The following is a 12,888-nucleotide window of genomic DNA, read 5'->3' on the forward strand; positions in this document are numbered from 1 at the left end:
GCGTGCACAAGGTTTAGATTTCTGGCTGTATATGACCTCTAATGGCTTGTGGTCTGTGATGAGGTCAAACTTCCTGCCATACACATATGGATGTAGTCTCTCACATGCCCATACCAGTGCTAGGGCTTCTCTTTCTGTTTGAGAATATCTTCGCTCATAGTCTGTTAAACTCCGACTTACGTAGCACACTGGTACCTCTTCTCCGTTCTGTATTTGTATTAGCACTGCGCCCAAGCCTACAGGGCTTGCATCTGCTATGACTCTGGTTGGGGCTTCTTTGTCAAAATAGGCTAGGGTACCTGCTCTGGCTAACTCAGTCTTTAGTCTTTCAAATACTTGCTTTTGTTCTGGCCCGAATGTAAACATAGTTTCTTTTCGAGTTAAACGTCTAAGTGGTTTAGAGAGTGTAGCAAACTGTGGTATGAACCTGCTACTGAAGCCTACCAGTCCAAGAAAGCTTCTCACCTCAATAGCATTCTTCGGTTCTCGGGCTTCCACCACAGCTCTCACTCTTTCTTCAGTTGGGCCTATGCCTTTCTGTGTCAGCAGTATTCCCATGAACACGAGTCTGTCCATGTTGAACTGACACTTCTCTGAGTTTAGTGTCAGGCCACAGTCAGAGAGTCTCTTCATCACAGCATGCAGGCGCTTATCATGGGTTTCCTGGTCTGGCGCGTGTATGATTACATCATCTGAAATGTTCTCAACTCCTTCAATGCCAGCTAGTGCATTGGCGATCTCATGCTGATATTGCTCACTAGCTGATGAGACTCCAAATATTAGCCTTTTGTACCGGTATACTCCGTTGTGCACTGCGAATGTAGTTATCTCTCTTGACTCCGGGGTAAGCTCTAGCTGATGGTATCCCCACTTGAGATCGAGTTTGGTGAAGATTGCAGAGCCGTTTAGTCCTTGCAAGATTTCATCCACAGTGGGTATGGGGTATCTTTCCCTGATTATTGCCTCATTTGCTTTGCTCTAAGCACATTCTGATATCTTTGTCACATTTCTTTGGGAGTACCACTACCGGATTTACCCAAGGTGTAGGTCCTTCTACACGTTCTATGATGTCCATGTCGATTAGTTCATTGATCTTTTTCTCCACTGCATCCCTCAAATGATAAGGTATGCGCCTCAGTGGCTGTGCTACTGGTTTCACATTTGGATCAATGTACAGGCTGATCTGTTTGGTGTTTAGCTTTCCTACTCCTTTGAACACTTTTGGATACTTTTCTTTAAGAGTGTGCTTTAAATCTGTGACAGCCGCCACATTTTCACCTATTTTCAACACTCCTAACTTTATGGCAGTCTTTTTTCCCAGGAGTGGTTCACCATTACCTCTAATCACAATAAATTCAGCCTCTTCAGTCCTGTCACCAATCTTGATTTCACATCTGAATGCACCTTTAACCGTGAGTGCCTGCGCTGAGGAATATGCATATAAATTCCTCTGCTCTTTGGGTACATATGAGTGACATTTTATCTTTTCAGCTTTTAGCTTTTCCCATATGTTTTCGCCCATCACATTACTTGTAGCTCCAGAGTCAACTAACATTTTCAACTCTATTCCCCCAACAGAAAAGGTAAGTTTCTCAGGTACATTATCATCATTCACAGTAAATGCATAATCATCTTGTTCAACAGCATTCACATTTTGTTTCTTTTGTCATTTTGTACGACACATTTTTGAAAAGTGGTCCTTACCATTACACTTGTGACATGTTTGTCCTCGTGCTGGGCATTTGGGATCTTTGCCCATGTGGTCAGTATAACCACACCTGTAACACTGTCTGTCTGTTTTATTGTCATCTTTCATTTTTCCTTTTGGTCTGTTGTTCTTCTCTTTCTTTGCTGTAAAAATCCGGCTGACCGTGTCCTCTCCTTTCTTTTCCCCGGCGACGCTCATCGCCGCCATCTGCTCCTCCACACGTTCACAGTGTGAAGCCACCTCCAACGTGCGAGTTAGGGTTAAGCCTGGACCCTCCTCAAGCAGCTTTCTCCGTACATATTCAGAAGTGCATTTACTCAGGATAGCGTCCCGTATCTGGTTATCATTGTCACCTTGAAAGTCACAGTCTTTTGCAGCTCGCCTCAAACGTGTACAAAATTGTTGCACAGTCTCACCTGGTGTTTGGGACAATTTGTGGAAAGTTTGGTGTGCGTATGCTGTATTCACTTGAGGAACAAAATAAGTGTTGAGTGCAGTCACCTCAGCGGTGTAATCCTTTGCCTCTCCCGTCTGTGGTAGAGTGGAGAAGACGTCCTGCACGTCCTGTCCGGCCATGTGCAGTAGAAGAGCGCGTCTCCGCTGTCTGATCGCATCTGTAGCATTATCCATCAAAATAAGACCTTTCCCATCAGCAAACAACTCGAAGGACGTTAACCACCGCGTCCATCTCGGTCCGAGCGGAGCTGGATCAGTGTAGCAGGCGAACAGTTGAATACCCGACTTTTCCATGTTAGCCCACAAGTTTTTCGCTAACACCGTGCCGCCGCTGGGTCTACTTCTCAAAAAAACAAATCCAGATCCGTGTCGTCCTCGTCGCCATTGTTGTGTGCCCACCTTATTACTAAATTAGGCAGAGCACTCTGAATTGAATCAGGACATAAAGCACGGTCTTTATCTGGCTTTATTGAATACTGTACATCTTACAACTAGCCACTTAACGGGGCTTCCTTCGGACAACAACATCCGGTTCAAAGGTCATCACATTAAGACATAGGCAGTATACCAATTCAGGGTCTGCAGCCTTAAAGTACGCAGTCTCAACGATCCTCGAGGGCCGCGTACTTATAGACCACTAAGGCCGGAAGTGCGAGGCTTGTGAAATGGGACGGTCTAGCCTCCGTTGCGCTGCCCAGGTTGCCTAGCAACCATGATACTAACAGCTAGAAACGTTTCATACAGCTTTGTTTGACAGAGATGAAGGAGAAAATCATTTGTTCATTTGTTTGTTTGTTTCTACGTGAGCTTTAATCATTCTCTGTAAGATTAAGCTCAGCTATTGAACGGCGTATATTTTAAAGTAAAGGCTTTAAAACCAAGTTAGTACAAACGTCACTAATGTCACATAACTTTGCCGACATGTGGCCAACAGGAATGTTTTAATGTTCTTCGTTATTAAACATTTGCACATAAATAATTGACATAATATTCAGTACTTACTTAAAGTTCACTCTTCGGGCGCCCCTCATCCGCTGTTTTTTTTTTTTTTTCGGCAAAATTATCCACACCCACCGCCGCGCTATGCATTCTGGGATATGTTGGGCCACGAAGTCTACACCGCCACGTCCTTAAAATTCAGGGAAATGAAGGACTCATTTGAGGGCCGCATTTTGAGCAGCCTTTGAATTGGGACAGCCTTCGTCGCGTCGATGTGACGTAATCGGCCTTAAAATGCGGCCTTTAAGGCTGCAGACCCTGAATTGGGATACAGCCATAGCCATATCAATACATGACACGTCCTAACAAAAATTAGGACCGCCCCCCCCTTTTTTTTTTCTACTTTGTGTAGAACATATGTGAGCTGCTTCTCAAAACATTATGTATAAATGAGAGAAAGATTGGTACTTTAAGGAAACCATTGATGCTCTTCTGGACTGGAATACCTTTTTTCAATTAAAATTAATGTTTTTTGTGATGGTGGAATTTTTACCTTTATGATTACAGAAGTCAAAACATCAGATGATCATAGCTTACCATCTAAACTCCCCATCTCTTGGCAATTCTGAATTAGAGGGCTCAGCTGTATCGGCCTTTCTAGTGGATTTAAAGCGTTAAAGACTTAAAGAGGAGATAGCTTAAGTCATTAGGTACCCTGACATTCTAGAGGTCAACCTTGCACAGTGTGTGACATTAAAGGGCATAACTTATAGAAAGGGAATGGCCCAAAGGGCAGCAGGTGGATTGCCAGAATACTGAAAAACCATATCTGCATTGTACCACAGCATATTCTACATTGTCAGAGAGCTTGGTGGCTGGTACAGAAAGCACGACAGAGCTTTTGAGCTCAGCCCAGTATCATCAAGAATATTCACTCTCATTTCACTCTGTGAACTCCTTGATACTTATCCATTGGTTGACTATGAGATTGGATCAGTCCACATTGTGACTTTAAAAAGGCATATAGAAATAAAAGGTGTTCATATAAGTGTAATAGGTTCAGTCGCATGTATTTCATTAGATAAATTCTTCTTTTTTTATGTCTGATCTTTATAACTTTGATTATTGGGTATGGATAGCTTTATGAAAACTAAACTGAAATGATTCGTTCTGAATATGTAATTCTTTTTTGCCTACAGAGTCCTATGGTCCTAAAGACTGTTTTGGCTGACGGAACCTGTCGAAGGCTCACTCTCTAATGGAGCGCCTGAATCAACTGAGGATCTCATCGTTGAAGTCAAGAGACAGTGTTGTCTTCGGGGCAGTTTCAGACTTCAGTGTATGGATTCCTTGTTTGGGAATGAGTTTCTTAACCTTACCTCAGTTTCAGAAGTAGCAGACAAAGGGACTCTTAAAGCTATTGACATGCCAAAGCCCACCACATGGACATAAAAAAGAGTAACAGAGTTGGTGAAACTCAAGATGGAAAAGACTTTTTCATACAGAAGACATGAAGATGTTCGTGATGCACCAATGGTGGAGGCTTTCATGGCAAGATGGCCTGATCTATTTGACTTCCATGAGGTAAGGTTTGCCTCATACACGGTGTTCTTGTGGTATTAGCCTAAAATGGTTAAGGCACAGTTGTTATTTGACAGCCCATTTCTTCAGCATGAGTGATTGCAGCCTTCTTCCAGGTATTAAACCTTTGAAGCTCATTCCTCTGTGCTCATGTTTTCAGATCAACGCTGAGTTTAAGAGAATTGCCACCATCCCCCCTCAGACAAAGTTCGTGGCTCAGCTGGCTCTCCACTTGGACAACCTGGTGAAGTTGGTCAACAGAAGAGGAGAGCTTGGACTAATACTGAAAAGAATTGTGGCATAAATGGATAATGTAAGTGCTAAAGCCTGAATTTCAAATGTTTTCCCATGATAAATTCTCTCATATTGTATTTTTACATCTGCTTGTTTTTTTAACCTTCACTTTGTCAACTTATTATTAATTGCCAGTAAACCTATTATTAATTTGTGTGCCTTTACTTTAAAAACATTAATGTAAAGTACACTATTAAAACTTAAATGAAGGACAAGGGCTGAATGAAGATGCTAATTACATACATTTCATTTCAGTGTGAAGATGTTGATGCTGCGTCTGTCAAGGGAGTGTGTATCTACATGGGTGAAGACCCTGGCATGCTTATCCGGGAGTATGTGGTATGTACTTGTCTTTCTTTTTCCTTTTTTTTTCGGACTTTCCACAGTGTCATATTACTTACTTGGCATGAAATGACTAACATGGCTTCTTTTTTACAGGGCATGGAAGAACGTGCCATCAGTGAGACTGTTGAAGACACCACTGTTCGAATTTATCTTCTTAAAGAGCAAGCTTCAGCAGATGAACAAGAGTTGTCCTTGCAGGCATCAGGGTGGCGAAGAATTTGGATAATGTAGCATTTGCTGTGATAATGCTATTTGGACTCATGTATGCATTAAACCTTGCCTACCCTGCTGACCTTCGTTACAACTTTGACGTTTTCCAGAAGGCTTTCATGGAACTGGATGGAGCTAAACTCTCTAAAGTTCTTGCTTTCAAAAACCATCTGTTTCATTGAGAAGTCAAAGACGGCACTTCTGCAATTCTTTGCAGTTTTTCATTTTGTGTTCAGTAACGTTATACTGCTTATGTTTTTATTGCTTTCTCCTCATGTGACTGCAATGCAGGATGATTTTTCCTTTTGGTATCATGTTGTAAGAAATTTTTACTGACGATTTTTAGCAATATATTCTAAGTCAACCTTAATGTCCTGCTTACATGTTTAAAATGAAGATTAAAATTCATGTAGGTGTTTGGTATTAGTTATGTAACAATGTCATTTAAGGCTCAACTTAGTTGAAATCTTGTACAGATAAATACTTGTACAGAAGCTGAAACTGTTGTCAAATAATACACAAGTTATACTTGTGTAAATCTGTTTATTCATAAAAGCGTATTGCTTTTTTTTCAGGTAGTCTTAATTTAGTTTAGATTTTCAATTGTGTAATTAATACAAATGTTATATGTAAGAGATGACAGGATCATCCATAAGCACTTTCTTTTATTTGCTGCTAAGGTCAGTTTTTTGTGAAATATTTGCAAATATATTCTCAAACTAACTTTTTCTTTTAGTTATTTCTGCAGGCTATCTTTAAAAATGTGTTAACAAGTTTATATGGATGTGATTTTGGACTTGTTCATGGCAGAATTGCTGCTTTCACTGCTGTTACAGTTTAATAAACGTGAATTGTTCAGTAGCACTCACAGTCTTTGCCTTTTTTGTCAATAATGATCAGTTAATATTTCAATTGAAAAAATTAAGTAGGATTTAAAGCCATAAGTTGTGTTGCAGGAACATAATTGCAATGTGTTTACATTACATAATATCATTGTGTACCACTGGCAAATAAAAATAAGTTGGTGTTAAACATTAAAATATATTGACATTATGCAATACATTGATATTATGATAACAGATTAATATTAGTACATCAAACAAGATTTTTTTAAGTAATCTGATGTAAATAAAATACTTTGATTTGACAAGCATTAATTACTTGAGGGAAAGTGGAAAATTAAGTCAGTCATACTTATTCATATTATGTGGGACCGATGTACACAATAAAATCAAGTAAATTGAAAGAACTTTTTTTTTCAGTGTATATTCATATTAATAGTCTTTGTATTCAGCTGTATTTTATAAAAAGTTTAACAGAATATCTCTAACATGTTAGCCTTTATTTCACTAGTGATATTAATGAAATGTTAAAATATATACAGTCTGCCCTGTGTTGTACATTTTAATTGATTCATCTAGGATTTGTCACTCACTGACCTGTTATTAATAATAACAAGGGGACATCCACCAGCAGGACAGTATACACTACAGAATACATAAACCACCATCATGTGCTATATATAAATTTGCACAAACCCTCCCACATTGATACCCACAGCCCTAACATGCATATTAAAGCCAGTGTTATACATGTATATGCATGTGCACACGCACACACATCTTCTGTACTTAGTGGCTGTGGCATACAGTATGGCTGTGAGTCACATGTTTCATGCATGAAGTCACCCTGTTGCAATAAGGAGTAGGAATGTTGAAAAGAACCATCTATGTAGACGTTTTCACAAATCATCTTATTGTTTGCTGTTGTGCATTTCAGTTGGAGTCCTCCAGATCTCTGATCCAGTTATATGCAGGGTGCAGTTTCCCAGGTGGATGAGCAGGAACTTCCTGTGACATCAGAGATGAGTGCATGAACCCCATTCCACACCAACGTTTCATTACTCCATAAACCAGCGGTCCCTAACCCCCGGGCCTTGGACCGGTACCGGTCCGTGAGTCGTTTGGTACCGGGCCGCAAGAGTTGAGGCTCAGGTGTGAAATGTATAGTTTTCAGGGTTTTTATCGGTTTTCAGCGTTATTTTGTTATCGTTTTTATCGTTTACTCGGTTTTCCTTGGTCTTTTCACGTGTGTTATGAATAAATTTTCTTTTTTTCGGTACCGGTACTAGTTTTATTTTGTTGTATTTATCCACGACACCTTAAAGGCCGGTCCATGAAAATAAACATAACACAGCATAAACCGGTCCGTGGCGCAAAAAAGGTTGGGGACCGCTGCCATAAACCAATGTTGTTTCAATGTGAAAGCTACTACTAGCTAAATAAAAGATACATGAAAATGATTCGGCGTATCAGATTTTACCTGTAACCTTAGAAAATGTTAGAAACATTCCTACTGAGCATCAAACACTTGATTAATCATCTACATCTGAATACCCTATATGGTGACATTTGCAGTTTCTTATTTCCTGAGTTACAGTTAGACACCAAAGCTGCTGTCTGTGATAGTTTGAAACACTTGATATGAAGAGGTCTCAGAAAAAATATTACCCACACAGTTTGTTGACTTTGCAGCTGATGGAGTCACAGTCCTATATAAAAAAATTCACCCCTAAGCTAAACATTAATCAAAAGTTAGAGTCTGTGGTCTACGATGCTCTAGAAGTGATCTCGTCATTTTCATTTATTGGTTCAGTCTGCTGCTGATCTTATGGAAGGTGACCTCCTTCCCTGGAGATTTGTAGATGGGGGTAAAAGAGCACAATGCAGATCGCACTTTGCAGGAAAGCAGGAAAAAAAATCCAGTATCATCCAGTAGCACAACTGGATGAGTAACACTAAACGGATGGTGGGATTCACTCTGACAAACTTCAGCATCCCTGCTCTCTCCAAGCAAAGGGTCAAGACAGTGTACCCACCTGCCTGTAAAACTAGCTGTTTATGCCTAAAAGATATCTTGGCACAAACATCCGTCTCCATTAAGATATTCAACCACTAGCAGTTGATAGAGCAGTATAAGGAATGTGATGACTCACTGGTCTCCCAGTCAAGAGCTGTGCTCACTGGAATGCGTGACAAAGTCTGCCAAAAAATTTTTAGTGCAAAAATTCAATGTGAGATGGTCCCAGTGAGATGGGCTCCCCTTGCCCCTTAGCTCAGACTTTACAAGAATAAGATCAAATATATTTGGTGGACGGCTGGCTTATGCCAAAAAAAAAAAAAACATAAGTTCATCCATGTTGTCAGTCCTTGTATGAGGACATGGACTGTGACTTACTGGTTCTTTTGAGTGTGACTCTCCTTTAAAAGAAATGACCTCAGGGCTTGTTTTTACAAAAACATTTTTTAAAACCAAAACCTGCTTTGTAAAATTAAGTGACTTCTAGTGATCATTCATGATAAGGTGAGTAATGTGTTCAAAATTCCAGCAAGTGTGATGACACAAACTTTCCTTTTTGCTGAAGCATATAGTTAAGGCTAGATCAGGTGATGCAGAATCCTCCCTTGGTTATGCTGCAATAGGTGAAGACTGCTGGGAGATTCCCGTGATGCAATGAGTGTTTCTTCTTCATACACCTTTCTCACTCACTATATGTTAATAGACCTCTCTGCATTGAATCATACATGTTATTAATCTGTCTCTCTTCCACAGCATGTCTTCATCCTGTTTCCTTCTCTCACCCCAACCGGTCGCAGCAGATGGCCCCGCCCCTCCCTGAGCCTGGTTCTGTGGGAGGTTTCTTCCTGTATGTATTGTTGTAGGGTCTCCCTTACAATATAAAGTGCTGTGAGAGGACTGTTGTTGTGATTTGGCGCTGTATAAATAAAGTTGAACTGAATTGAACTGAATTACATTTCAGCCTGAATGACCTTCATGAAGGTTCTTTAGACCAAAATGTTTGTGTAACTTGTGCAGGGATTACATTTGATTGTTTTGTAGAACTTTTTTATTTGATGCACCTGTCATTCATTCATTCAGAGTTGCAGAGATTTTGAACCAATTAATTAATCTGACCAAAAAAAAAGCTACCAAATGATGCTTGAATAGTATCCATGGCAACATTATAGTTGTTTCTTTGGTTCTTCTCTGTGGCATCAAAAGCCTGTCTATGGGGTCCTGGTTTAGCTCAGTGGTCAGGTGACCACATGCTGCATGACTAGAAAACAGTGGTCTAGGTTCAAATGCAATCTCTGATCTTTTGATGTGTGTCCTCCACTTTCTCTCTCCCTTTTTTCTGGTCTAATATTCAGCTTCAGATGCATCAATTCAGGTAGTGCATTTTTTTAATCTTCAATTTTTGATGCTGAGAATAATATGAAAACAATGAGTCACAATTGTGCATACCTCATGGCTGTTTAACCTTTTTCCCTTCCTGTGCTAACTTAAAATTGGTCTGTCTTGATATCATTATTTGCTATTTTAAAAATAACAATAAGTAATATAGGCTTAAATCCAAAGTTACACAGAAGAATGCCTACATTCAAATAGGTTTATAGCCAGGTTATGAGACTGCATTTAATGGTTTTATGATTGTCTTCTCTTAGCCACCTACAGAGTTCAACCTGTTTATTTCATTTTATTCTGTTCCTTTGTTAACTTTCTTATTCTGTTTTGTATTTCCCTGCCTCGAGACCTTCTTGTTTCTCTGTGTTTGAGTTTGTGGCAAGTTACACCAAAACATGCTGCAAGCTCCACTGATGCCTGGAGACAGCTGTACTGAAGGCACACCAGCTCCTGCATCTCAGTCTTGTTGGCAGCTATGCAAAACCAGTGACCACCTGGAAGGTTGGTTCAAGTAGTTTTTTTTATTTTTGTTTTCAGTGCATTCTTTTAACACCTAACAACTGTCAGTGAATTTGTGTTTTACAGCTGTATAAGTAATGTTTTTCATGTGATTTGAGTTTGTGTGTATGTGTGTGATAGTTATGCTTTTCTGCATCAGCTGCTCTTTTTGGATACATGTGTGCTATCAGTGCCGTGTTCAGTTCTCTCCAAAAAAAAGCTCTTTGATAATGTAAGAGGACGTGATACTTCTGAAAGTGATAACTGGACAAACTCAGTTCCCAGTTCCTTACATACAAACAGAAGAGAGGCAGGTTCTCTAGTTTAATATTACACACTAACATTAAGTGAAAAAATTGTATTTTAAAAGGTTACCTTGAATTTATACATCATGTCGTAACATAAGGTTGTGATGTCTTCTGCCACTTGCAGACACTCGTTTTGGAAACACTCATATGGGATGTATTTGTTGTATTTGAGGGAAGCAACAAAAGCTTGATATTGTCGTTTGGACTGGAGGACTTGTTCTTCTTTTGTCCTCTCACTGACTCCACACTGCGAGCCCCAGATTCATCAATTAATCTAATGTGCATGTCTTTGGGAGGAAGCCAACCATGCAGGCACACAAAATGCAAACTCCACACAGAAAGATCCCAGCTGACCCAAAGGTTCAAAACCAGAACCTGTTTGCTAGGCAACAGTGTTAGCCATTCCTCTACCGTGCCACAGCTTGTTCAGCTTATCCAAAAAGCCCCAATATCAAAGAAGACAGAAAGATACTCTGAAATATGTTGGTAAGCGCTCAGCTCAGTCCACAGTCCAGCTTCCATAATACAACCAACATAATCTTAAAATTGAGCTTTTATGCTTCCTGCACATTTTGCATCATTAACTGTGTACAATAAATGATGATGTCAAGTAACAATCCTGCTTTACATGCATGTGTATGCACTGTTTTTGTTTGTCTGGTTGCCCCAGGCACAGTGAATAACAGTGCAGTTTAATTTCGTTCATTTGCTTTCTCTTCCCTTATTTTCTGCTTTTTCTCTCTTCTGTCCTTTTAAAGCCATTTCTCAGTGTGTTTTTTAACACCACGGCGTCCAGTTTCTCTCATTTTCGGTTATTTTTCTTGCATATCAACCATTCATTTCATTTATTTCCTCTTTAATGTTCTCGTTCCTCCTGTGTTCCAGCTAGTCGACAGCTTCATCTTTCCCCCTCTCTTGCTTTCTCAAAGTTTAACCTACTTACAGCACGGCTGTCTGATGAATAATGGAGGAGAGACAGTTACTATCAGCAGGATCCTGCCTTTGATCTCTGATCCTGTCCTCCTCTCTCCTCCCATCCACACAATATTCACCTTTTCTAATAATTCTCTTCACCAGCTTTTTTTCAGTTCAAACCTACCAGTCCAGCTTCAGTTCCATAACACAATCAAACCACTGAAATGTTATTTTATATGTAACAATAGGCTTATGTTGATAAATGTCATGGCAGCTATGGTGGCGCTCAAGATTCCTCCAAAGAAAGGTTCTTTTGTTACCAACCTGGTGTAACTGTTACCTGGAGTGTGTGGAACAACAGAAACATCCATCATTATTTATCATCAGATTCTGAACAAGTCAGTGCTAATGAGGTTATCACTGATGTGCCACATGCGCACATGTAAATTACTCTCAATTTAAAGACATACTAATCATTTTTTTCTTGCTGTGTGATGCTACAGGTGTTTGTTAAGGTCAAAGGAAAGAATCTGACAGCTGTGTGCGACAAGCAGTAGGTTTACTGATGTTTCAGACCTGCAACATTAGTGTCAACTTAGCAAAGAGCCACTTTCAAATGACATATTTAGGCAATTTCTTACAGCTTGTTACAAAAACATAATATCTCGAAATTTCCCTAAAAATATAAGGAAAGTGGAGAAGGGAGGACAAAGAAAATTGGAATCAAAAACAATCTACAGTATATGAAAAGTATTTGAAATTCTGGTCCTTATGAAATTTTATCCATGTGCTGTTTAAAGATGATTTAACACAAATGGTCGGACTGGGAAGTTGGCTGTCAAGAAGCCATTCATGCTTTCCAATGGACTGACAAGTTTTCCTCTGACCTGTATTAATTTTGTATCATATAGTAAATGCTCTCACTACCTTTGTGCCTTAAGGCTGAGTCACAATAAAACACCAATTTTGACTGGCACGAGTCTGTCAGCCTTTAAGATTTGTGGCAAATAATCCATGGAGGGCCCAGGTCCTGTTACCTGCTGACAGGAACAACATGTTCTGGATCTCACACTTACGGAAGCTACTTATAAGGACATTTCAGACTAATTCATTATTAAACGGAACTATGATTACACTCCTTTGAAAAACAGATACGGTTCCTACAGTATATGGGGTCAATATCTTGCCCATTCAGGGCTATTTGGCATACAGACTGGCACAGCCAGGGATCAAACCATCAACCTGACTAGCAGATTCCCTGCTCTGCCTGCTGAGCTACAGCCACCCCTTGTCATGTGCTTTTCAAATATTCTGTTATAAGAAGCAGGCAGTCAGGAGAAAGTTGACTTAAAAGCAAGGGGAAGGGCTTGTTCCAGACAGAGGATAAAT

At 39.8% G+C, this 12,888-nt stretch overlaps 1 pseudogene; it reads left to right on the top strand.

Moving 5' to 3' along the window:
- Positions 1–4,545: 4,545 nt before the first annotated feature.
- Positions 4,546–5,715, top strand: LOC146389214 (uncharacterized; annotated as a pseudogene).
- Positions 5,716–12,888: the final 7,173 nt, after the last annotated feature.

The sequence above is a fragment of the Perissodus microlepis genome, chromosome 4 (assembly GCF_051167445.1).
Source record: "Perissodus microlepis isolate ML-2025 ecotype Zambia chromosome 4, ASM5116744v1, whole genome shotgun sequence".
In the NCBI taxonomy this organism is placed as follows: Eukaryota; Metazoa; Chordata; class Actinopteri; order Cichliformes; family Cichlidae; genus Perissodus; species Perissodus microlepis.